The sequence below is a fragment of the Mytilus trossulus genome, chromosome 1 (genome assembly GCF_036588685.1).
Source record: "Mytilus trossulus isolate FHL-02 chromosome 1, PNRI_Mtr1.1.1.hap1, whole genome shotgun sequence".
Taxonomy (NCBI): domain Eukaryota; kingdom Metazoa; phylum Mollusca; class Bivalvia; order Mytilida; family Mytilidae; genus Mytilus; species Mytilus trossulus.
The window spans coordinates 83,061,235-83,081,808 of NC_086373.1; the positions used below are offsets into that span (position 1 = coordinate 83,061,235).

A 20,574-nucleotide genomic window follows, 5' to 3' on the forward strand; every position below is an offset into this window, starting at 1 on the left:
ATTTGTCATATGCATGTATACCGTATACAACATATTAAAGGATGCATTATATTGACCAATTGATTATAACGGTCTAATCGACATTATCTGAAACATATAGTGATGATGTCACCACATGTAATGCATTCGATCTTTAAAAATTCGACTTTAAAATCTAGCTGGGTTTCTTTTACCAGAAATCAAGTACCAGAACATGTTCATAAAAATTTCGTTCACTAGATCGAAAATGTGCATAAACCCTTAACAGAACATATATCCATGACATAGTCCTCCACTACAATTACTACATAATTACACATTTATAAGTCTTTTTGATGATAACCTTAGGTCTATCAGTGACAAGATGAGAATAAAACTCTATTTTCTTCTTGCAAAAATTATGCTACGTCCCTGGGTGGGCTCGAACCACCAACCTTTCGGTTAACAGCCGAACGCGCTAACCAATTGCGCCACAGAGACTGGCATGTCAAGCTTTAGAATTTTTAGGTAGTGATGTTTTTACCTGGACATTTGTCATATGCATGTATACCGTATACAACATATTAAAGGATGCATTATATTGACCAATTGATTATAACGGTCTAATCGACATTATCTGAAACATATAGTGATGATGTCACCACATGTAATGCATTCGATCTTTAAAAATTCGACTTTAAAATCTAGCTGGGTTTCTTTTACCAGAAATCAAGTACCAGAACATGTTCATAAAAATTTCGTTCACTAGATCGAAAATGTGCATAAACCCTTAACAGAACATATATCCATGACATAGTCCTCCACTACAATTACTACATAATTACACATTTATAAGTCTTTTTGATGATAACCTTAGGTCTATCAGTGACAAGATGAGAATAAAACTCTATTTTCTTCTTGCAAAAATTATGCTACGTCCCTGGGTGGGCTCGAACCACCAACCTTTCGGTTAACAGCCGAACGCGCTAACCAATTGCGCCACAGAGACTGGCATGTCAAGCTTTAGAATTTTTAGGTAGTGATGTTTTTACCTGGACATTTGTCATATGCATGTATACCGTATACAACATATTAAAGGATGCATTATATTGACCAATTGATTATAACGGTCTAATCGACATTATCTGAAACATATAGTGATGATGTCACCACATGTAATGCATTCGATCTTTAAAAATTCGACTTTAAAATCTAGCTGGGTTTCTTTTACCAGAAATCAAGTACCAGAACATGTTCATAAAAATTTCGTTCACTAGATCGAAAATGTGCATAAACCCTTAACAGAACATATATCCATGACATAGTCCTCCACTACAATTACTACATAATTACACATTTATAAGTCTTTTTGATGATAACCTTAGGTCTATCAGTGACAAGATGAGAATAAAACTCTATTTTCTTCTTGCAAAAATTATGCTACGTCCCTGGGTGGGCTCGAACCACCAACCTTTCGGTTAACAGCCGAACGCGCTAACCAATTGCGCCACAGAGACTGGCATGTCAAGCTTTAGAATTTTTAGGTAGTGATGTTTTTACCTGGACATTTGTCATATGCATGTATACCGTATACAACATATTAAAGGATGCATTATATTGACCAATTGATTATAACGGTCTAATCGACATTATCTGAAACATATAGTGATGATGTCACCACATGTAATGCATTCGATCTTTAAAAATTCGACTTTAAAATCTAGCTGGGTTTCTTTTACCAGAAATCAAGTACCAGAACATGTTCATAAAAATTTCGTTCACTAGATCGAAAATGTGCATAAACCCTTAACAGAACATATATCCATGACATAGTCCTCCACTACAATTACTACATAATTACACATTTATAAGTCTTTTTGATGATAACCTTAGGTCTATCAGTGACAAGATGAGAATAAAACTCTATTTTCTTCTTGCAAAAATTATGCTACGTCCCTGGGTGGGCTCGAACCACCAACCTTTCGGTTAACAGCCGAACGCGCTAACCAATTGCGCCACAGAGACTGGCATGTCAAGCTTTAGAATTTTTAGGTAGTGATGTTTTTACCTGGACATTTGTCATATGCATGTATACCGTATACAACATATTAAAGGATGCATTATATTGACCAATTGATTATAACGGTCTAATCGACATTATCTGAAACATATAGTGATGATGTCACCACATGTAATGCATTCGATCTTTAAAAATTCGACTTTAAAATCTAGCTGGGTTTCTTTTACCAGAAATCAAGTACCAGAACATGTTCATAAAAATTTCGTTCACTAGATCGAAAATGTGCATAAACCCTTAACAGAACATATATCCATGACATAGTCCTCCACTACAATTACTACATAATTACACATTTATAAGTCTTTTTGATGATAACCTTAGGTCTATCAGTGACAAGATGAGAATAAAACTCTATTTTCTTCTTGCAAAAATTATGCTACGTCCCTGGGTGGGCTCGAACCACCAACCTTTCGGTTAACAGCCGAACGCGCTAACCAATTGCGCCACAGAGACTGGCATGTCAAGCTTTAGAATTTTTAGGTAGTGATGTTTTTACCTGGACATTTGTCATATGCATGTATACCGTATACAACATATTAAAGGATGCATTATATTGACCAATTGATTATAACGGTCTAATCGACATTATCTGAAACATATAGTGATGATGTCACCACATGTAATGCATTCGATCTTTAAAAATTCGACTTTAAAATCTAGCTGGGTTTCTTTTACCAGAAATCAAGTACCAGAACATGTTCATAAAAATTTCGTTCACTAGATCGAAAATGTGCATAAACCCTTAACAGAACATATATCCATGACATAGTCCTCCACTACAATTACTACATAATTACACATTTATAAGTCTTTTTGATGATAACCTTAGGTCTATCAGTGACAAGATGAGAATAAAACTCTATTTTCTTCTTGCAAAAATTATGCTACGTCCCTGGGTGGGCTCGAACCACCAACCTTTCGGTTAACAGCCGAACGCGCTAACCAATTGCGCCACAGAGACTGGCATGTCAAGCTTTAGAATTTTTAGGTAGTGATGTTTTTACCTGGACATTTGTCATATGCATGTATACCGTATACAACATATTAAAGGATGCATTATATTGACCAATTGATTATAACGGTCTAATCGACATTATCTGAAACATATAGTGATGATGTCACCACATGTAATGCATTCGATCTTTAAAAATTCGACTTTAAAATCTAGCTGGGTTTCTTTTACCAGAAATCAAGTACCAGAACATGTTCATAAAAATTTCGTTCACTAGATCGAAAATGTGCATAAACCCTTAACAGAACATATATCCATGACATAGTCCTCCACTACAATTACTACATAATTACACATTTATAAGTCTTTTTGATGATAACCTTAGGTCTATCAGTGACAAGATGAGAATAAAACTCTATTTTCTTCTTGCAAAAATTATGCTACGTCCCTGGGTGGGCTCGAACCACCAACCTTTCGGTTAACAGCCGAACGCGCTAACCAATTGCGCCACAGAGACTGGCATGTCAAGCTTTAGAATTTTTAGGTAGTGATGTTTTTACCTGGACATTTGTCATATGCATGTATACCGTATACAACATATTAAAGGATGCATTATATTGACCAATTGATTATAACGGTCTAATCGACATTATCTGAAACATATAGTGATGATGTCACCACATGTAATGCATTCGATCTTTAAAAATTCGACTTTAAAATCTAGCTGGGTTTCTTTTACCAGAAATCAAGTACCAGAACATGTTCATAAAAATTTCGTTCACTAGATCGAAAATGTGCATAAACCCTTAACAGAACATATATCCATGACATAGTCCTCCACTACAATTACTACATAATTACACATTTATAAGTCTTTTTGATGATAACCTTAGGTCTATCAGTGACAAGATGAGAATAAAACTCTATTTTCTTCTTGCAAAAATTATGCTACGTCCCTGGGTGGGCTCGAACCACCAACCTTTCGGTTAACAGCCGAACGCGCTAACCAATTGCGCCACAGAGACTGGCATGTCAAGCTTTAGAATTTTTAGGTAGTGATGTTTTTACCTGGACATTTGTCATATGCATGTATACCGTATACAACATATTAAAGGATGCATTATATTGACCAATTGATTATAACGGTCTAATCGACATTATCTGAAACATATAGTGATGATGTCACCACATGTAATGCATTCGATCTTTAAAAATTCGACTTTAAAATCTAGCTGGGTTTCTTTTACCAGAAATCAAGTACCAGAACATGTTCATAAAAATTTCGTTCACTAGATCGAAAATGTGCATAAACCCTTAACAGAACATATATCCATGACATAGTCCTCCACTACAATTACTACATAATTACACATTTATAAGTCTTTTTGATGATAACCTTAGGTCTATCAGTGACAAGATGAGAATAAAACTCTATTTTCTTCTTGCAAAAATTATGCTACGTCCCTGGGTGGGCTCGAACCACCAACCTTTCGGTTAACAGCCGAACGCGCTAACCAATTGCGCCACAGAGACTGGCATGTCAAGCTTTAGAATTTTTAGGTAGTGATGTTTTTACCTGGACATTTGTCATATGCATGTATACCGTATACAACATATTAAAGGATGCATTATATTGACCAATTGATTATAACGGTCTAATCGACATTATCTGAAACATATAGTGATGATGTCACCACATGTAATGCATTCGATCTTTAAAAATTCGACTTTAAAATCTAGCTGGGTTTCTTTTACCAGAAATCAAGTACCAGAACATGTTCATAAAAATTTCGTTCACTAGATCGAAAATGTGCATAAACCCTTAACAGAACATATATCCATGACATAGTCCTCCACTACAATTACTACATAATTACACATTTATAAGTCTTTTTGATGATAACCTTAGGTCTATCAGTGACAAGATGAGAATAAAACTCTATTTTCTTCTTGCAAAAATTATGCTACGTCCCTGGGTGGGCTCGAACCACCAACCTTTCGGTTAACAGCCGAACGCGCTAACCAATTGCGCCACAGAGACTGGCATGTCAAGCTTTAGAATTTTTAGGTAGTGATGTTTTTACCTGGACATTTGTCATATGCATGTATACCGTATACAACATATTAAAGGATGCATTATATTGACCAATTGATTATAACGGTCTAATCGACATTATCTGAAACATATAGTGATGATGTCACCACATGTAATGCATTCGATCTTTAAAAATTCGACTTTAAAATCTAGCTGGGTTTCTTTTACCAGAAATCAAGTACCAGAACATGTTCATAAAAATTTCGTTCACTAGATCGAAAATGTGCATAAACCCTTAACAGAACATATATCCATGACATAGTCCTCCACTACAATTACTACATAATTACACATTTATAAGTCTTTTTGATGATAACCTTAGGTCTATCAGTGACAAGATGAGAATAAAACTCTATTTTCTTCTTGCAAAAATTATGCTACGTCCCTGGGTGGGCTCGAACCACCAACCTTTCGGTTAACAGCCGAACGCGCTAACCAATTGCGCCACAGAGACTGGCATGTCAAGCTTTAGAATTTTTAGGTAGTGATGTTTTTACCTGGACATTTGTCATATGCATGTATACCGTATACAACATATTAAAGGATGCATTATATTGACCAATTGATTATAACGGTCTAATCGACATTATCTGAAACATATAGTGATGATGTCACCACATGTAATGCATTCGATCTTTAAAAATTCGACTTTAAAATCTAGCTGGGTTTCTTTTACCAGAAATCAAGTACCAGAACATGTTCATAAAAATTTCGTTCACTAGATCGAAAATGTGCATAAACCCTTAACAGAACATATATCCATGACATAGTCCTCCACTACAATTACTACATAATTACACATTTATAAGTCTTTTTGATGATAACCTTAGGTCTATCAGTGACAAGATGAGAATAAAACTCTATTTTCTTCTTGCAAAAATTATGCTACGTCCCTGGGTGGGCTCGAACCACCAACCTTTCGGTTAACAGCCGAACGCGCTAACCAATTGCGCCACAGAGACTGGCATGTCAAGCTTTAGAATTTTTAGGTAGTGATGTTTTTACCTGGACATTTGTCATATGCATGTATACCGTATACAACATATTAAAGGATGCATTATATTGACCAATTGATTATAACGGTCTAATCGACATTATCTGAAACATATAGTGATGATGTCACCACATGTAATGCATTCGATCTTTAAAAATTCGACTTTAAAATCTAGCTGGGTTTCTTTTACCAGAAATCAAGTACCAGAACATGTTCATAAAAATTTCGTTCACTAGATCGAAAATGTGCATAAACCCTTAACAGAACATATATCCATGACATAGTCCTCCACTACAATTACTACATAATTACACATTTATAAGTCTTTTTGATGATAACCTTAGGTCTATCAGTGACAAGATGAGAATAAAACTCTATTTTCTTCTTGCAAAAATTATGCTACGTCCCTGGGTGGGCTCGAACCACCAACCTTTCGGTTAACAGCCGAACGCGCTAACCAATTGCGCCACAGAGACTGGCATGTCAAGCTTTAGAATTTTTAGGTAGTGATGTTTTTACCTGGACATTTGTCATATGCATGTATACCGTATACAACATATTAAAGGATGCATTATATTGACCAATTGATTATAACGGTCTAATCGACATTATCTGAAACATATAGTGATGATGTCACCACATGTAATGCATTCGATCTTTAAAAATTCGACTTTAAAATCTAGCTGGGTTTCTTTTACCAGAAATCAAGTACCAGAACATGTTCATAAAAATTTCGTTCACTAGATCGAAAATGTGCATAAACCCTTAACAGAACATATATCCATGACATAGTCCTCCACTACAATTACTACATAATTACACATTTATAAGTCTTTTTGATGATAACCTTAGGTCTATCAGTGACAAGATGAGAATAAAACTCTATTTTCTTCTTGCAAAAATTATGCTACGTCCCTGGGTGGGCTCGAACCACCAACCTTTCGGTTAACAGCCGAACGCGCTAACCAATTGCGCCACAGAGACTGGCATGTCAAGCTTTAGAATTTTTAGGTAGTGATGTTTTTACCTGGACATTTGTCATATGCATGTATACCGTATACAACATATTAAAGGATGCATTATATTGACCAATTGATTATAACGGTCTAATCGACATTATCTGAAACATATAGTGATGATGTCACCACATGTAATGCATTCGATCTTTAAAATTCGACTTTAAAATCTAGCTGGGTTTCTTTTACCAGAAATCAAGTACCAGAACATGTTCATAAAAATTTCGTTCACTAGATCGAAAATGTGCATAAACCCTTAACAGAACATATATCCATGACATAGTCCTCCACTACAATTACTACATAATTACACATTTATAAGTCTTTTTGATGATAACCTTAGGTCTATCAGTGACAAGATGAGAATAAAACTCTATTTTCTTCTTGCAAAAATTATGCTACGTCCCTGGGTGGGCTCGAACCACCAACCTTTCGGTTAACAGCCGAACGCGCTAACCAATTGCGCCACAGAGACTGGCATGTCAAGCTTTAGAATTTTTAGGTAGTGATGTTTTTACCTGGACATTTGTCATATGCATGTATACCGTATACAACATATTAAAGGATGCATTATATTGACCAATTGATTATAACGGTCTAATCGACATTATCTGAAACATATAGTGATGATGTCACCACATGTAATGCATTCGATCTTTAAAAATTCGACTTTAAAATCTAGCTGGGTTTCTTTTACCAGAAATCAAGTACCAGAACATGTTCATAAAAATTTCGTTCACTAGATCGAAAATGTGCATAAACCCTTAACAGAACATATATCCATGACATAGTCCTCCACTACAATTACTACATAATTACACATTTATAAGTCTTTTTGATGATAACCTTAGGTCTATCAGTGACAAGATGAGAATAAAACTCTATTTTCTTCTTGCAAAAATTATGCTACGTCCCTGGGTGGGCTCGAACCACCAACCTTTCGGTTAACAGCCGAACGCGCTAACCAATTGCGCCACAGAGACTGGCATGTCAAGCTTTAGAATTTTTAGGTAGTGATGTTTTTACCTGGACATTTGTCATATGCATGTATACCGTATACAACATATTAAAGGATGCATTATATTGACCAATTGATTATAACGGTCTAATCGACATTATCTGAAACATATAGTGATGATGTCACCACATGTAATGCATTCGATCTTTAAAAATTCGACTTAAAATCTAGCTGGGTTTCTTTTACCAGAAATCAAGTACCAGAACATGTTCATAAAAATTTCGTTCACTAGATCGAAAATGTGCATAAACCCTTAACAGAACATATATCCATGACATAGTCCTCCACTACAATTACTACATAATTACACATTTATAAGTCTTTTTGATGATAACCTTAGGTCTATCAGTGACAAGATGAGAATAAAACTCTATTTTCTTCTTGCAAAAATTATGCTACGTCCCTGGGTGGGCTCGAACCACCAACCTTTCGGTTAACAGCCGAACGCGCTAACCAATTGCGCCACAGAGACTGGCATGTCAAGCTTTAGAATTTTTAGGTAGTGATGTTTTTACCTGGACATTTGTCATATGCATGTATACCGTATACAACATATTAAAGGATGCATTATATTGACCAATTGATTATAACGGTCTAATCGACATTATCTGAAACATATAGTGATGATGTCACCACATGTAATGCATTCGATCTTTAAAAATTCGACTTTAAAATCTAGCTGGGTTTCTTTTACCAGAAATCAAGTACCAGAACATGTCATAAAAATTTCGTTCACTAGATCGAAAATGTGCATAAACCCTTAACAGAACATATATCCATGACATAGTCCTCCACTACAATTACTACATAATTACACATTTATAAGTCTTTTTGATGATAACCTTAGGTCTATCAGTGACAAGATGAGAATAAAACTCTATTTTCTTCTTGCAAAAATTATGCTACGTCCCTGGGTGGGCTCGAACCACCACCTTTCGGTTAACAGCCGAACGCGCTAACCAATTGCGCCACAGAGACTGGCATGTCAAGCTTTAGAATTTTTAGGTAGTGATGTTTTTTACCTGGACATTTGTCATATGCATGTATACCGTATACAACATATTAAAGGATGCATTATATTGACCAATTGATTATAACGGTCTAATCGACATTATCTGAAACATATAGTGATGATGTCACCACATGTAATGCATTCGATCTTTAAAAATTCGACTTTAAAATCTAGCTGGGTTTCTTTACCAGAAATCAAGTACCAGAACATGTTCATAAAAATTTCGTTCACTAGATCGAAATGTGCATAAACCCTTAACAGAACATATATCCATGACATAGTCCTCCACTACAATTACTACATAATTACACATTTATAAGTCTTTTTGATGATAACCTTAGGTCTATCAGTGACAAGATGAGAATAAAACTCTATTTTCTTCTTGCAAAAATTATGCTACGTCCCTGGGTGGGCTCGAACCACCAACCTTTCGGTTAACAGCCGAACGCGCTAACCAATTGCGCCACAGAGACTGGCATGTCAAGCTTTAGAATTTTTAGGTAGTGATGTTTTTACCTGGACATTTGTCATATGCATGTATACCGTATACAACATATTAAAGGATGCATTATATTGACCAATTGATTATAACGGTCTAATCGACATTATCTGAAACATATAGTGATGATGTCACCACATGTAATGCATTCGATCTTTAAAAATTCGACTTTAAAATCTAGCTGGGTTTCTTTTACCAGAAATCAAGTACCAGAACATGTTCATAAAAATTTCGTTCACTAGATCGAAAATGTGCATAAACCCTTAACAGAACATATATCCATGACATAGTCCTCCACTACAATTACTACATAATTACACATTTATAAGTCTTTTTGATGATAACCTTAGGTCTATCAGTGACAAGATGAGAATAAAACTCTATTTTCTTCTGCAAAAATTATGCTACGTCCCTGGGTGGGCTCGAACCACCAACCTTTCGGTTAACAGCCGAACGCGCTAACCAATTGCGCCACAGAGACTGGCATGTCAAGCTTTAGAATTTTTAGGTAGTGATGTTTTTACCTGGACATTTGTCATATGCATGTATACCGTATACAACATATTAAAGGATGCATTATATTGACCAATTGATTATAACGGTCTAATCGACATTATCTGAAACATATAGTGATGATGTCACCACATGTAATGCATTCGATCTTTAAAAATTCGACTTTAAAATCTAGCTGGGTTTCTTTTACCAGAAATCAAGTACCAGAACATGTTCATAAAAATTTTCGTTCACTAGATCGAAAATGTGCATAAACCCTTAACAGAACATATATCCATGACATAGTCCTCCACTACAATTTACTACATAATTACACATTTATAAGTCTTTTGATGATAACTCTTAGGTCTATCAGTGACAAGATGAGAATAAAACTCTATTTTCTTCTTGCAAAAATTATGCTACGTCCCTGGGTGGGCTCGAACCACCAACCTTTCGGTTAACAGCCGAACGCGCTAACCAATTGCGCCACAGAGACTGGCATGTCAAGCTTTAGAATTTTTAGGTAGTGATGTTTTTACCTGGACATTTGTCATATGCATGTATACCGTATACAACATATTAAAGGATGCATTATATTGACCAATTGATTATAACGGTCTAATCGACATTATCTGAAACATATAGTGATGATGTCACCACATGTAATGCATTCGATCTTTAAAAATTCGACTTTAAAATCTAGCTGGGTTTCTTTTACCAGAAATCAAGTACCAGAACATGTTCATAAAAATTTCGTTCACTAGATCGAAATGTGCATAAACCCTTAACAGAACATATATCCATGACATAGTCCTCCACTACAATTACTACATAATTACACATTTATAAGTCTTTTTGATGATAACCTTAGGTCTATCAGTGACAAGATGAGAATAAAAACTCTATTTTCTTCTTGCAAAAATTATGCTACGTCCCTGGGTGGGCTCGAACCACCAACCTTTCGGTTAACAGCCCGAACGCGCTAACCAATTGCGCCACAGAGACTGGCATGTCAAGCTTTAGAATTTTTAGGTAGTGATGTTTTTACCTGGACATTTGTCATATGCATGTATACCGTATACAACATATTAAAGGATGCATTATATTGACCAATTGATTATAACGGTCTAATCGACATTATCTGAAACATATAGTGATGATGTCACCACATGTAATGCATTCGATCTTTAAAAATTCGACTTTAAAATCTAGCTGGGTTTCTTTTACCAGAAATCAAGTACCAGAACATGTTCATATTTCGTTCACTAGATCGAAAAATGTGCATAAAACCCTTAACAGAACATTATATCCATGACATAGTCCTCCACTACAATTACTACATAATTACACATTTATAAGTCTTTTTGATGATAACCTTAGGTCTATCAGTGACAAGATGAGAATAAAACTCTATTTTCTTCTTGCAAAAAATTATGCTACGTCCCTGGGTGGGGCTCGAACCACCAACCTTTCGGTAGCTAACAGCCGAACGCGCTAACCAATTGCGCCACAGAGACTGGCATGTCAAGCTTTAGAATTTTTAGGTAGTGATGTTTTTACCTGGACATTTGTCATATGCATGTATACCGTATACAACATATTAAAGGATGCATTATATTGACCAATTGATTATAACGGTCTAATCGACATTATCTGAAACATATAGTGATGATGTCACCACATGTAATGCATTTCGATCTTTAAAAATTCGACTTTAAAATCTGGCTGGGTTTCTTTTACCAGAAATCAAGTACCAGAACATGTTCATAAAAATTTCGTTCACTAGATCGAAAATGTGCATAAACCCTTAACAGAACATATATCCATGACATAGTCCCTCCACTACAATTACTACATAATTACACATTTATAAGTCCTTTTTGATGATAACCTTAGGTCTATCAGTGACAAGATGAGAATAAAACTCTATTTTCTTCTTGCAAAAATTATGCTACGTCCCTGGGTGGGCTCGAACCACCAACCTTTCGGTTAACAGCCGAACGCGCTAACCAATTGCGCCACAGAGACTGGCATGTCAAGGCTTTAGAATTTTTTAGGTAGTGATGTTTTTACCTGGACATTTGTCATATGCATGTATACCGTATACAACATATTAAAGGATGCATTATATTGACCAATTGATTATAACGGTCCTAATCGACATTATCTGAAACATATAGTGATGATGTCACCACATGTAATGCATTCGATCTTTAAAAATTCGACTTTAAAATCTGGCTGGGTTTCTTTTACCAGAAATCAAGTACCAGAACATGTTCATAAAAATTTCGTTCACTAGATCGAAAATGTGCATAAACCCTTAACAGAACATATATCCATGACATAGTCCTCCACTACAATTTACTACATAATTACACATTTATAAGTCTTTTTGATGATAACCTTAGGTCTATCAGTGACAAGATGAGAATAAAACTCTATTTTCTTCTTGCAAAAATTATGCTACGTCCCTGGGTGGGGCTCGAACCACCAACCTTTCGGTTAACAGCCGAACGCGCCTAACCAATTTGCGCCACAGAGACTGGCATGTCAAGCTTTAGAATTTTTAGGTAGTGATGTTTTTACCTGGACATTTGTCATATGCATGTATACGCGTATACAACATATTAAAGGATGCATTATATTGACCAATTGATTTATAACGGTCTAATCGACATTATCTGAAACATATAGTGATGATGTCACCACATGTAATGCATTCGATCTTTAAAAATTCGACTTTAAAATCTGGCTGGGTTTCTTTTTACCAGAAAATCAAGTACCAGAACATGTTCATAAAAATTTCGTTCACTAGATCGAAAATGTGCATAAACCCTTAACAGAACATATATCCATGACATAGTCCTCCACTACAATTACTACATAATTACACATTTATAAGTCTTTTTGATGATAACCTTAGGTCTATCAGTGACAAGATGAGAATAAAACTCTATTTTCTTCTTGCAAAAAATTATGCTACGTCCCTGGGTGGGCTCGAACCACCAACCTTTCGGTTAACAGCCGAACGCGCTAACCAATTGCGCCACAGAGACTGGCATGTCAAGCTTTAGAATTTTTAGGTAGTGATGTTTTTTACCTGGGACATTTGTCATATGCATGTATACCGTATACAACATATTAAAGGATGCATTATATTTGACCAATTGATTATAACGGTCTAATCGACATTATCTGAAACATATAGTGATGATGTCACCACATGTAATGCATTCGATCTTTAAAAAATTCGACTTTAAAATCTGGCTGGGTTTCTTTTACCAGAAATCAAGTACCAGAACATGTTCATAAAAATTTCGTTCACTAGATCGAAAAATGTGCATAAACCCTTAACAGAACATATATCCATGACATAGTCCTCCACTACAATTACTACATAATTACACATTTATAAGTCTTTTTGATGATAACCTTAGGTCTATCAGTGACAAGATGAGAATAAAACTCTATTTTCTTCTTGCAAAAATTATGCCTACGTCCCTGGGTGGGCTCGAACCACCAACCTTTCGGTTAACAGCCGAACGCGCTAACCAATTGCGCCCACAGAGACTGGCATGTCAAGCTTTAGAATTTTTAGGTAGTGATGTTTTTACCTGGGACATTTGTCATATGCATGTATACCGTATACAACATATTAAAGGATGCATTATATTGACCAATTGATTATAACGGTCTAATCGACATTATCTGAAACATATAGTGATGATGTCACCACATGTAATGCATTCGATCTTTAAAAATTCGACTTTAAAATCTAGCTGGGTTTCTTTTACCAGAAATCAAGTACCAGAACATGTTCATAAAAATTTCGTTTCACTAGATCGAAAATGTGCATAAACCCTTAACAGAACATATATCCATGACATAGTCCTCCACTACAATTACTACATAATTACACATTTATAAGGTCTTTTTGATGATAACCTTAGGTCCTATCAGTGACAAGATGAGAATAAAACTCTATTTTCTTCTTGCAAAAATTATGCTACGTCCCTGGGTGGGCTCGAACCACCAACCTTTCGGTTAAACAGCCGAACGCGCTAACCAATTGCGCCACAGAGACTGGCATGTCAAAGCTTTAGAATTTTTAGGTAGTGATGTTTTTTACCTGGACCATTTGTCATATGCATGTATACCGTATACAACATATTAAAGGATGCATTATATTGACCAATTGATTATAACGGTCTAATCGACATTATCTGAAACATATAGTGATGATGTCACCACATGTAATGCATTCGATCTTTAAAAATTCGACTTTAAAATCTAGCTGGGTTTCTTTTACCAGAAATCAAGTACCAGAAACATGTTCATAAAAATTTCGTTCACTAGATCCGAAAATGTGCATAAACCCTTAACAGAAACATATATCCATGACATAGTCCTCCACTACAATTACTACATAATTACACATTTAATAAGTCTTTTTGATGATAACCTTAGGTCTATCAGTGACAAGATGAGAATAAAACTCTATTTTCTTCTTGCAAAAATTATGCTACGTCCCTGGGTGGGCTCGAAACCACCAACCTTTCGGTTAACAGCCGAAACGCGCTAACCAATTGCGCCACAGAGACTGGCATGTCAAGCTTTAGAATTTTTAGGTAGTGATGTTTTTACCTGGACATTTGTCATATGCATGTATACCGTATACAACATATTAAAGGATGCATTATATTGACCAATTGATTATAACGGTCTAATCGACATTATCTGAAACATATAGTGATGATGTCACCACATGTAATGCATTCGATCTTTAAAAATTCGACTTTAAAATCTAGCTGGGTTTCTTTTACCAGAAATCAAGTACCAGAACATGTTCATAAAAATTTCGTTCACTAGATCGAAAATGTGCATAAAACCCTTAACAGAACATATATCCATGACATAGTCCTCCACTACAATTACTACATAATTACACATTTATAAGTCTTTTTGATGATAACCTTAGGTCTATCAGTGACAAGATGAGAATAAAACTCTATTTTCTTCTTGCAAAAATTATGCTACGTCCCCTGGGTGGGCTCGAACCACCAACCTTTCGGTTAACAGCCGAACGCGCTAACCAATTGCGCCACAGAGACTGGCATGTCAAGCTTTAGAATTTTTAGGTAGTGATGTTTTTACCTGGACATTTGTCATATGCATGTATACCGTATACAACATATTAAAGGATGCATTATATTGACCCAATTGATTATAACGGTCTAATCGACATTATCTGAAACATATAGTGATGATGTCACCACATGTAATGCATTCGATCTTTAAAAATTCGACTTTAAAATCTAGCTGGGTTTCTTTTACCAGAAATCAAGTACCAGAACATGTTCATAAAAATTTCGTTCACTAGATCGAAAATGTGCATAAACCCTTAACAGAACATATATCCATGACATAGTCCTCCACTACAATTACTACATAATTACACATTTATAAGTCTTTTTGATGATAACCTTAGGTCTATCAGTGACAAGATGAGAATAAAACTCTATTTTCTTCTTGCAAAAATTATGCTACGTCCCTGGGTGGGCTCGAACCACCAACCTTTCGGTTAACAGCCGAACGCGCTAACCAATTGCGCCACAGAGACTGGCATGTCAAGCTTTAGAATTTTTAGGTAGTGATGTTTTTACCTGGACATTTGTCATATGCATGTATACCGTATACAACATATTAAAGGATGCATTATATTGACCAATTGATTATAACGGTCTAATCGACATTATCTGAAACATATAGTGATGATGTCACCACATGTAATGCATTCGATCTTTAAAAATTCGACTTTAAAATCTAGCTGGGTTTCTTTTACCAGAAATCAAGTACCAGAACATGTTCATAAAAATTTCGTTCACTAGATCGAAAATGTGCATAAACCCTTAACAGAACATATATCCATGACATAGTCCCTCCACTACAATTACTACATAATTACACATTTATAAGTCTTTTTGATGATAACCTTAGGTCTATCAGTGACAAGATGAGAATAAAAACTCTATTTTCTTCTTGCAAAAAATTATGCTACGTCCCTGGGTGGGCTCGAACCACCAACCTTTCGGTTAACAGGCCGAACGCGCTAACCAATTGCGCCACAGGAGACTGGCATGTCAAGCTTTAGAATTTTTAGGTAGTGATGTTTTTACCTGGACATTTGTCATATGCATGTATACCGTATACAACATATTAAAGGATGCATTATATTGACCAATTGATTATAACGGTCTAATCGACATTATCTGAAACATATAGTGATGATGTCACCACATGTAATGCATTCGATCTTTAAAAATTCGACTTTAAAATCTAGCTGGGTTTCTTTTACCAGAAATCAAGTACCAGAACATGTTCATAAAAATTTCGTTCACTAGATCGAAAATGTGCATAAACCCTTAACAGAACATATATCCATGGACATAGTCCTCCACTACAATTACTACATAATTACACATTTATAAGTCTTTTTGATGATAACCTTAGGTCTATCAGTGACAAGATGAGAATAAAACTCTATTTTCTTCTTGCAAAAATTATGCTACGTCCCTGGGTGGGCTCGAACCACCAACCTTTCGGTTAACAGCCGAACGCGCTAACCAATTGCGCCACAGAGACTGGCATGTCAAGCTTTAGAATTTTTAGGTAGTGATGTTTTTACCTGGACATTTGTCATATGCATGTATACCGTATACAACATATTAAGGATGCATTATATTGACCAATTGATTATAACGGTCTAATCGACATTATCTGAAACATATAGTTGATGATGTCACCACATGTAATGCATTCGATCTTTAAAAATTCGACTTTAAAATCTAGCTGGGTTTCTTTTACCAGAAATCAAGTACCAGAACATGTTTCATAAAAATTTCGTTCACTAGATCGAAAATGTGCATAAACCCTTAACAGAACATATATCCATGACATAGTCCTCCACTACAATTACTACATAATTACACATTTATAAGTCTTTTTGATGATAACCTTAGGTCTATCAGTGACAAGATGAGAATAAACTCTATTTTCTTCTTGCAAAAATTATGCTACGTCCCTGGGTGGGCTCGAACCACCAACCTTTCGGTTAACAGCCGAACGCGCTAACCAATTGCGCCACAGAGACTGGCATGTCAAGCTTTAGAATTTTTAGGTAGTGATGTTTTTACCTGGACATTTGTCATATGCATGTATACCGTATACAACATATTAAAGGATGCATTATATTGACCAATTGATTATAACCGGTCTAATCGACATTATCTGAAACATATAGTGATGATGTCACCACATGTAATGCATTCGATCTTTAAAAATTCGACTTTAAAATCTGGCTGGGTTTCTTTTACCAGAAATCAAGTACCAGAACATGTTCATAAAAATTTCGTTCACTAGATCGAAAATGTGCATAAACCCTTAACAGAACATATATCCATGACATAGTCCTCCACTACAATTACTACATAATTACAGCCATTTATAAGTCTTTTTGATGATAACCTTAGGTCTATCAGTGACAAGATGAGAATAAAACTCTATTTTCTTCTTGCAAAAAATTATGCTACGTCCCCTGGGTGGGCTCGAAACCACCAAACCTTTCGGTTAACAGCCGAACGCGCTAACCAATTGCGCCACAGAGACTGGCATGTCAAGCTTTAGAATTTTTAGGTAGTGATGTTTTTACCTGGACATTTGTCATATGCATGTATACCGTATACAACATATTAAAGGATGCATTATATTGACCAATTGATTATAACGGTCTAATCGACATTATCTGAAACATATAGTGATGATGTCACCACATGTAATGCATTCGATCTTAAAAATTCGACTTTAAAATCTAGCTGGGTTTCTTTTACCAGAAATCAAGTACCAGAACATGTTCATAAAAATTTCGTTCACTAGATCGAAAAATGTGCATAAACCCTTAACAGAACATATATCCATGACATAGTCCTCCACTACAATTACTACATAATTACACATTTATAAGTCTTTTTGATGATAACCTTAGGTCTATCAGTGACAAGATGAGAATAAAACTCTATTTTCTTCTTGCAAAAATTATGCTACGTCCCTGGGTGGGCTCGAACCACCCAACCTTTCGGTTAACAGCCGAACGCGCTAACCAATTGCGCCACAGAGACTGGCATGTCAAGCTTTAGAATTTTTAGGTAGTGATGTTTTTACCTGGACATTTGTCATATGCATGTATACCGTATACAACCATATTAAAGGATGCATTATATTGACCAATTGATTATAACGGTCTAATCGACATTATCTGAAACATATAGTGATGATGTCACCACATGTAATGCATTCGATCTTTAAAAATTCGACTTTAAATCTAGCTGGGTTTCTTTTACCAGAAATCAAGTACCAGAACATGTTCATAAAAAATTTCGTTCACTAGATCGAAAATGTGCATAAACCCTTAACAGAACATATATCCATGACATAGTCCTCCACTACAATTACTACATAATTACACATTTATAAGTCTTTTTGATGATAACCTTAGGTCTATCAGTGACAAGATGAGAATAAAACTCTATTTTCTTCTTGCAAAAATTATGCTACGTCCCTGGGTGGGCTCGAACCACCAACCTTTCGGTTAACAGCCGAACGCGCTAACCAATTGCGCCACAGAGACTGGCATGTCAAGCTTTAGAATTTTTAGGTAGTGATGTTTTTACCTGGACATTTGTCATATGCATGTATACCGTATACAACATATTAAAGGATGCATTATATTGACCAATTGATTATAACGGTCTAATCGACATTATCTGAAACATATAGTGATGATGTCACCACATGTAATGCATTCGATCTTTAAAAATTCGACTTTAAAATCTAGCTGGGTTTCTTTTACCAGAAATCAAGTACAGAACATGTTCATAAAAATTTCGTTCACTAGATCGAAAATGTGCATAAACCCTTAACAGAAACATATATCCATGACATAGTCCTCACTACAATTACTACATAATTACACATTTATAAGTCTTTTTGTATGATAACCTTAGGTCTATCAGTGACAAGATGAGAATAAAACTCTATTTTCTTCTTGCAAAAATTATGCTACGTCCCTGGGTGGCTCGAACCACCAACCTTTCGGTTAACAGCCGAACGCGCTAACCAATTGCGCCACAGAGACTGGCATGTCCAAGCTTTAGAATTTTTAGGTAGTGATGTTTTTACCTGGACATTTGTCATATGCATGTATACCGTATACAACATATTAAAGGATGCATTATATTGACCAATTGATTATAACGGTCTAATCGACATTATCTGAAACATATAGTGATGATGTCACCACATGTAATGCATTCGATCTTTTAAAAATTCGACTTTAAAATCTAGCTGGGTTTCTTTTACCAGAAATCAAGTACCAGAACATGTTCATAAAAATTTCGTTCACTAGATCGAAAATGTGCATAAACCCTTAACAGAACATATATCCATGGACATAGTCCTCCACTACAATTACTACATAATTACACATTTATAAGTCTTTTTGATGATAACCTTAGGTCTATCAGTGACAAGATGAGAATAAAAACTCTATTTTCTTCTTGCAAAAATTATGCTACGTCACCCTGGGTGGGCTCGAACCACCAACCTTTCGGTTAACAGCCGAACGCGCTAACCAATTGCGCCACAGAGACTGGCATGTCAAGCTTTAGAATTTTTAGGTAGTGATGTTTTTTACCTGGACATTTGTCATATGCATGTATACCGTATACAACATATTAAAGGATGCATTTATATTGACCAATTGATTATAACGGTCTAATCGACATTATCTGAAACATTATAGTGATGATGTCACCACATGTAATGCATTCGATCTTTAAAATTCGACTTTAAAATCTAGCTGGGTTTCTTTACCAGAAAATCAAGTACCAGAACATGTTCATAAAAATTTCGTTCACTAGATCGAAAATGTGCATAAACCCTAACAGAACATATATCCATGACATAGTCCTCCACTACAATTACTACATAATTACACATTTATAAGTCTTTTTGATGATAACCTTAGGTCTATCAGTGACAAGATGAGAATAAAACTCTATTTTCTTCTTGCAAAAATTATGCTACGTCCCTGGGTGGGCTCGAACCACCAACCTTTCGGTTAACAGCCGAACGCGCTAACCAATTGCGCCACAGAGACTGGCATGTCAAGCTTTAGAATTTTTAGGTAGTGATGTTTTTACCTGGACATTTGTCATATGCATGTATACCCGTATACAACATATTAAAGGATGCATTATATTGACCAATTGATTATAACGGTCTAATCGACATTATCTGAAACATATAGTGATGATGTCACCACATGTAATGCATTCGATCTTTAAAAATTCGACTTTAAAATCTAGCTGGGTTTCTTTTACCAGAAATCAAGTACCAGAA

The 20,574-nt window shown here is 35.5% G+C and overlaps 38 non-coding genes across 38 annotated transcripts; all 38 read right to left on the minus strand.

Moving 5' to 3' along the window:
• Positions 1–385: 385 nt before the first annotated feature.
• Positions 386–459, minus strand: Trnan-guu (transfer RNA asparagine (anticodon GUU)). Its single transcript has one exon. It is a non-coding gene; the product is annotated as a tRNA-Asn (tRNA).
• Positions 460–893: 434 nt separating this feature from the next.
• On the minus strand, positions 894–967 carry Trnan-guu (transfer RNA asparagine (anticodon GUU)). Its single transcript has one exon. It is a non-coding gene; the product is annotated as a tRNA-Asn (tRNA).
• Positions 968–1,401: 434 nt separating this feature from the next.
• Positions 1,402–1,475, minus strand: Trnan-guu (transfer RNA asparagine (anticodon GUU)). Its single transcript has one exon. It is a non-coding gene; the product is annotated as a tRNA-Asn (tRNA).
• A 434-nt stretch (positions 1,476–1,909) lies between these two features.
• Trnan-guu (transfer RNA asparagine (anticodon GUU)) lies at positions 1,910–1,983 on the minus strand. Its single transcript has one exon. It is a non-coding gene; the product is annotated as a tRNA-Asn (tRNA).
• Positions 1,984–2,417: 434 nt separating this feature from the next.
• On the minus strand, positions 2,418–2,491 carry Trnan-guu (transfer RNA asparagine (anticodon GUU)). The gene has a single exon. It is a non-coding gene; the product is annotated as a tRNA-Asn (tRNA).
• A 434-nt stretch (positions 2,492–2,925) lies between these two features.
• Positions 2,926–2,999, minus strand: Trnan-guu (transfer RNA asparagine (anticodon GUU)). The gene has a single exon. It is a non-coding gene; the product is annotated as a tRNA-Asn (tRNA).
• Positions 3,000–3,433: 434 nt separating this feature from the next.
• On the minus strand, positions 3,434–3,507 carry Trnan-guu (transfer RNA asparagine (anticodon GUU)). Its single transcript has one exon. It is a non-coding gene; the product is annotated as a tRNA-Asn (tRNA).
• Positions 3,508–3,941: 434 nt separating this feature from the next.
• Positions 3,942–4,015, minus strand: Trnan-guu (transfer RNA asparagine (anticodon GUU)). The gene has a single exon. It is a non-coding gene; the product is annotated as a tRNA-Asn (tRNA).
• Positions 4,016–4,449: 434 nt separating this feature from the next.
• Trnan-guu (transfer RNA asparagine (anticodon GUU)) lies at positions 4,450–4,523 on the minus strand. The gene has a single exon. It is a non-coding gene; the product is annotated as a tRNA-Asn (tRNA).
• A 434-nt stretch (positions 4,524–4,957) lies between these two features.
• Trnan-guu (transfer RNA asparagine (anticodon GUU)) lies at positions 4,958–5,031 on the minus strand. The gene has a single exon. It is a non-coding gene; the product is annotated as a tRNA-Asn (tRNA).
• Positions 5,032–5,465: 434 nt separating this feature from the next.
• On the minus strand, positions 5,466–5,539 carry Trnan-guu (transfer RNA asparagine (anticodon GUU)). The gene has a single exon. It is a non-coding gene; the product is annotated as a tRNA-Asn (tRNA).
• A 434-nt stretch (positions 5,540–5,973) lies between these two features.
• Trnan-guu (transfer RNA asparagine (anticodon GUU)) lies at positions 5,974–6,047 on the minus strand. Its single transcript has one exon. It is a non-coding gene; the product is annotated as a tRNA-Asn (tRNA).
• A 434-nt stretch (positions 6,048–6,481) lies between these two features.
• Positions 6,482–6,555, minus strand: Trnan-guu (transfer RNA asparagine (anticodon GUU)). Its single transcript has one exon. It is a non-coding gene; the product is annotated as a tRNA-Asn (tRNA).
• Positions 6,556–6,989: 434 nt separating this feature from the next.
• On the minus strand, positions 6,990–7,063 carry Trnan-guu (transfer RNA asparagine (anticodon GUU)). Its single transcript has one exon. It is a non-coding gene; the product is annotated as a tRNA-Asn (tRNA).
• A 433-nt stretch (positions 7,064–7,496) lies between these two features.
• Trnan-guu (transfer RNA asparagine (anticodon GUU)) lies at positions 7,497–7,570 on the minus strand. Its single transcript has one exon. It is a non-coding gene; the product is annotated as a tRNA-Asn (tRNA).
• Positions 7,571–8,004: 434 nt separating this feature from the next.
• On the minus strand, positions 8,005–8,078 carry Trnan-guu (transfer RNA asparagine (anticodon GUU)). The gene has a single exon. It is a non-coding gene; the product is annotated as a tRNA-Asn (tRNA).
• A 433-nt stretch (positions 8,079–8,511) lies between these two features.
• Positions 8,512–8,585, minus strand: Trnan-guu (transfer RNA asparagine (anticodon GUU)). The gene has a single exon. It is a non-coding gene; the product is annotated as a tRNA-Asn (tRNA).
• Positions 8,586–9,018: 433 nt separating this feature from the next.
• Positions 9,019–9,091, minus strand: Trnan-guu (transfer RNA asparagine (anticodon GUU)). The gene has a single exon. It is a non-coding gene; the product is annotated as a tRNA-Asn (tRNA).
• Positions 9,092–9,524: 433 nt separating this feature from the next.
• Positions 9,525–9,598, minus strand: Trnan-guu (transfer RNA asparagine (anticodon GUU)). The gene has a single exon. It is a non-coding gene; the product is annotated as a tRNA-Asn (tRNA).
• A 433-nt stretch (positions 9,599–10,031) lies between these two features.
• Positions 10,032–10,105, minus strand: Trnan-guu (transfer RNA asparagine (anticodon GUU)). The gene has a single exon. It is a non-coding gene; the product is annotated as a tRNA-Asn (tRNA).
• A 436-nt stretch (positions 10,106–10,541) lies between these two features.
• Trnan-guu (transfer RNA asparagine (anticodon GUU)) lies at positions 10,542–10,615 on the minus strand. The gene has a single exon. It is a non-coding gene; the product is annotated as a tRNA-Asn (tRNA).
• Positions 10,616–11,049: 434 nt separating this feature from the next.
• Trnan-guu (transfer RNA asparagine (anticodon GUU)) lies at positions 11,050–11,124 on the minus strand. Its single transcript has one exon. It is a non-coding gene; the product is annotated as a tRNA-Asn (tRNA).
• A 434-nt stretch (positions 11,125–11,558) lies between these two features.
• Trnan-guu (transfer RNA asparagine (anticodon GUU)) lies at positions 11,559–11,636 on the minus strand. The gene is given in 2 exon segments: positions 11,559–11,595; positions 11,599–11,636. It is a non-coding gene; the product is annotated as a tRNA-Asn (tRNA).
• A 437-nt stretch (positions 11,637–12,073) lies between these two features.
• On the minus strand, positions 12,074–12,147 carry Trnan-guu (transfer RNA asparagine (anticodon GUU)). Its single transcript has one exon. It is a non-coding gene; the product is annotated as a tRNA-Asn (tRNA).
• A 438-nt stretch (positions 12,148–12,585) lies between these two features.
• Positions 12,586–12,662, minus strand: Trnan-guu (transfer RNA asparagine (anticodon GUU)). Its single transcript has one exon. It is a non-coding gene; the product is annotated as a tRNA-Asn (tRNA).
• Positions 12,663–13,101: 439 nt separating this feature from the next.
• Positions 13,102–13,175, minus strand: Trnan-guu (transfer RNA asparagine (anticodon GUU)). The gene has a single exon. It is a non-coding gene; the product is annotated as a tRNA-Asn (tRNA).
• Positions 13,176–13,615: 440 nt separating this feature from the next.
• On the minus strand, positions 13,616–13,690 carry Trnan-guu (transfer RNA asparagine (anticodon GUU)). Its single transcript has one exon. It is a non-coding gene; the product is annotated as a tRNA-Asn (tRNA).
• Positions 13,691–14,644: 954 nt separating this feature from the next.
• Trnan-guu (transfer RNA asparagine (anticodon GUU)) lies at positions 14,645–14,720 on the minus strand. The gene has a single exon. It is a non-coding gene; the product is annotated as a tRNA-Asn (tRNA).
• A 435-nt stretch (positions 14,721–15,155) lies between these two features.
• On the minus strand, positions 15,156–15,230 carry Trnan-guu (transfer RNA asparagine (anticodon GUU)). Its single transcript has one exon. It is a non-coding gene; the product is annotated as a tRNA-Asn (tRNA).
• Positions 15,231–15,665: 435 nt separating this feature from the next.
• On the minus strand, positions 15,666–15,739 carry Trnan-guu (transfer RNA asparagine (anticodon GUU)). The gene has a single exon. It is a non-coding gene; the product is annotated as a tRNA-Asn (tRNA).
• A 948-nt stretch (positions 15,740–16,687) lies between these two features.
• Trnan-guu (transfer RNA asparagine (anticodon GUU)) lies at positions 16,688–16,761 on the minus strand. Its single transcript has one exon. It is a non-coding gene; the product is annotated as a tRNA-Asn (tRNA).
• Positions 16,762–17,195: 434 nt separating this feature from the next.
• Trnan-guu (transfer RNA asparagine (anticodon GUU)) lies at positions 17,196–17,269 on the minus strand. Its single transcript has one exon. It is a non-coding gene; the product is annotated as a tRNA-Asn (tRNA).
• A 438-nt stretch (positions 17,270–17,707) lies between these two features.
• On the minus strand, positions 17,708–17,784 carry Trnan-guu (transfer RNA asparagine (anticodon GUU)). Its single transcript has one exon. It is a non-coding gene; the product is annotated as a tRNA-Asn (tRNA).
• Positions 17,785–18,218: 434 nt separating this feature from the next.
• Positions 18,219–18,293, minus strand: Trnan-guu (transfer RNA asparagine (anticodon GUU)). The gene has a single exon. It is a non-coding gene; the product is annotated as a tRNA-Asn (tRNA).
• A 435-nt stretch (positions 18,294–18,728) lies between these two features.
• Trnan-guu (transfer RNA asparagine (anticodon GUU)) lies at positions 18,729–18,802 on the minus strand. Its single transcript has one exon. It is a non-coding gene; the product is annotated as a tRNA-Asn (tRNA).
• Positions 18,803–19,236: 434 nt separating this feature from the next.
• Trnan-guu (transfer RNA asparagine (anticodon GUU)) lies at positions 19,237–19,309 on the minus strand. Its single transcript has one exon. It is a non-coding gene; the product is annotated as a tRNA-Asn (tRNA).
• A 438-nt stretch (positions 19,310–19,747) lies between these two features.
• Positions 19,748–19,823, minus strand: Trnan-guu (transfer RNA asparagine (anticodon GUU)). Its single transcript has one exon. It is a non-coding gene; the product is annotated as a tRNA-Asn (tRNA).
• Positions 19,824–20,258: 435 nt separating this feature from the next.
• On the minus strand, positions 20,259–20,332 carry Trnan-guu (transfer RNA asparagine (anticodon GUU)). The gene has a single exon. It is a non-coding gene; the product is annotated as a tRNA-Asn (tRNA).
• Between the last annotated feature and the right edge of the window lie 242 nt (positions 20,333–20,574).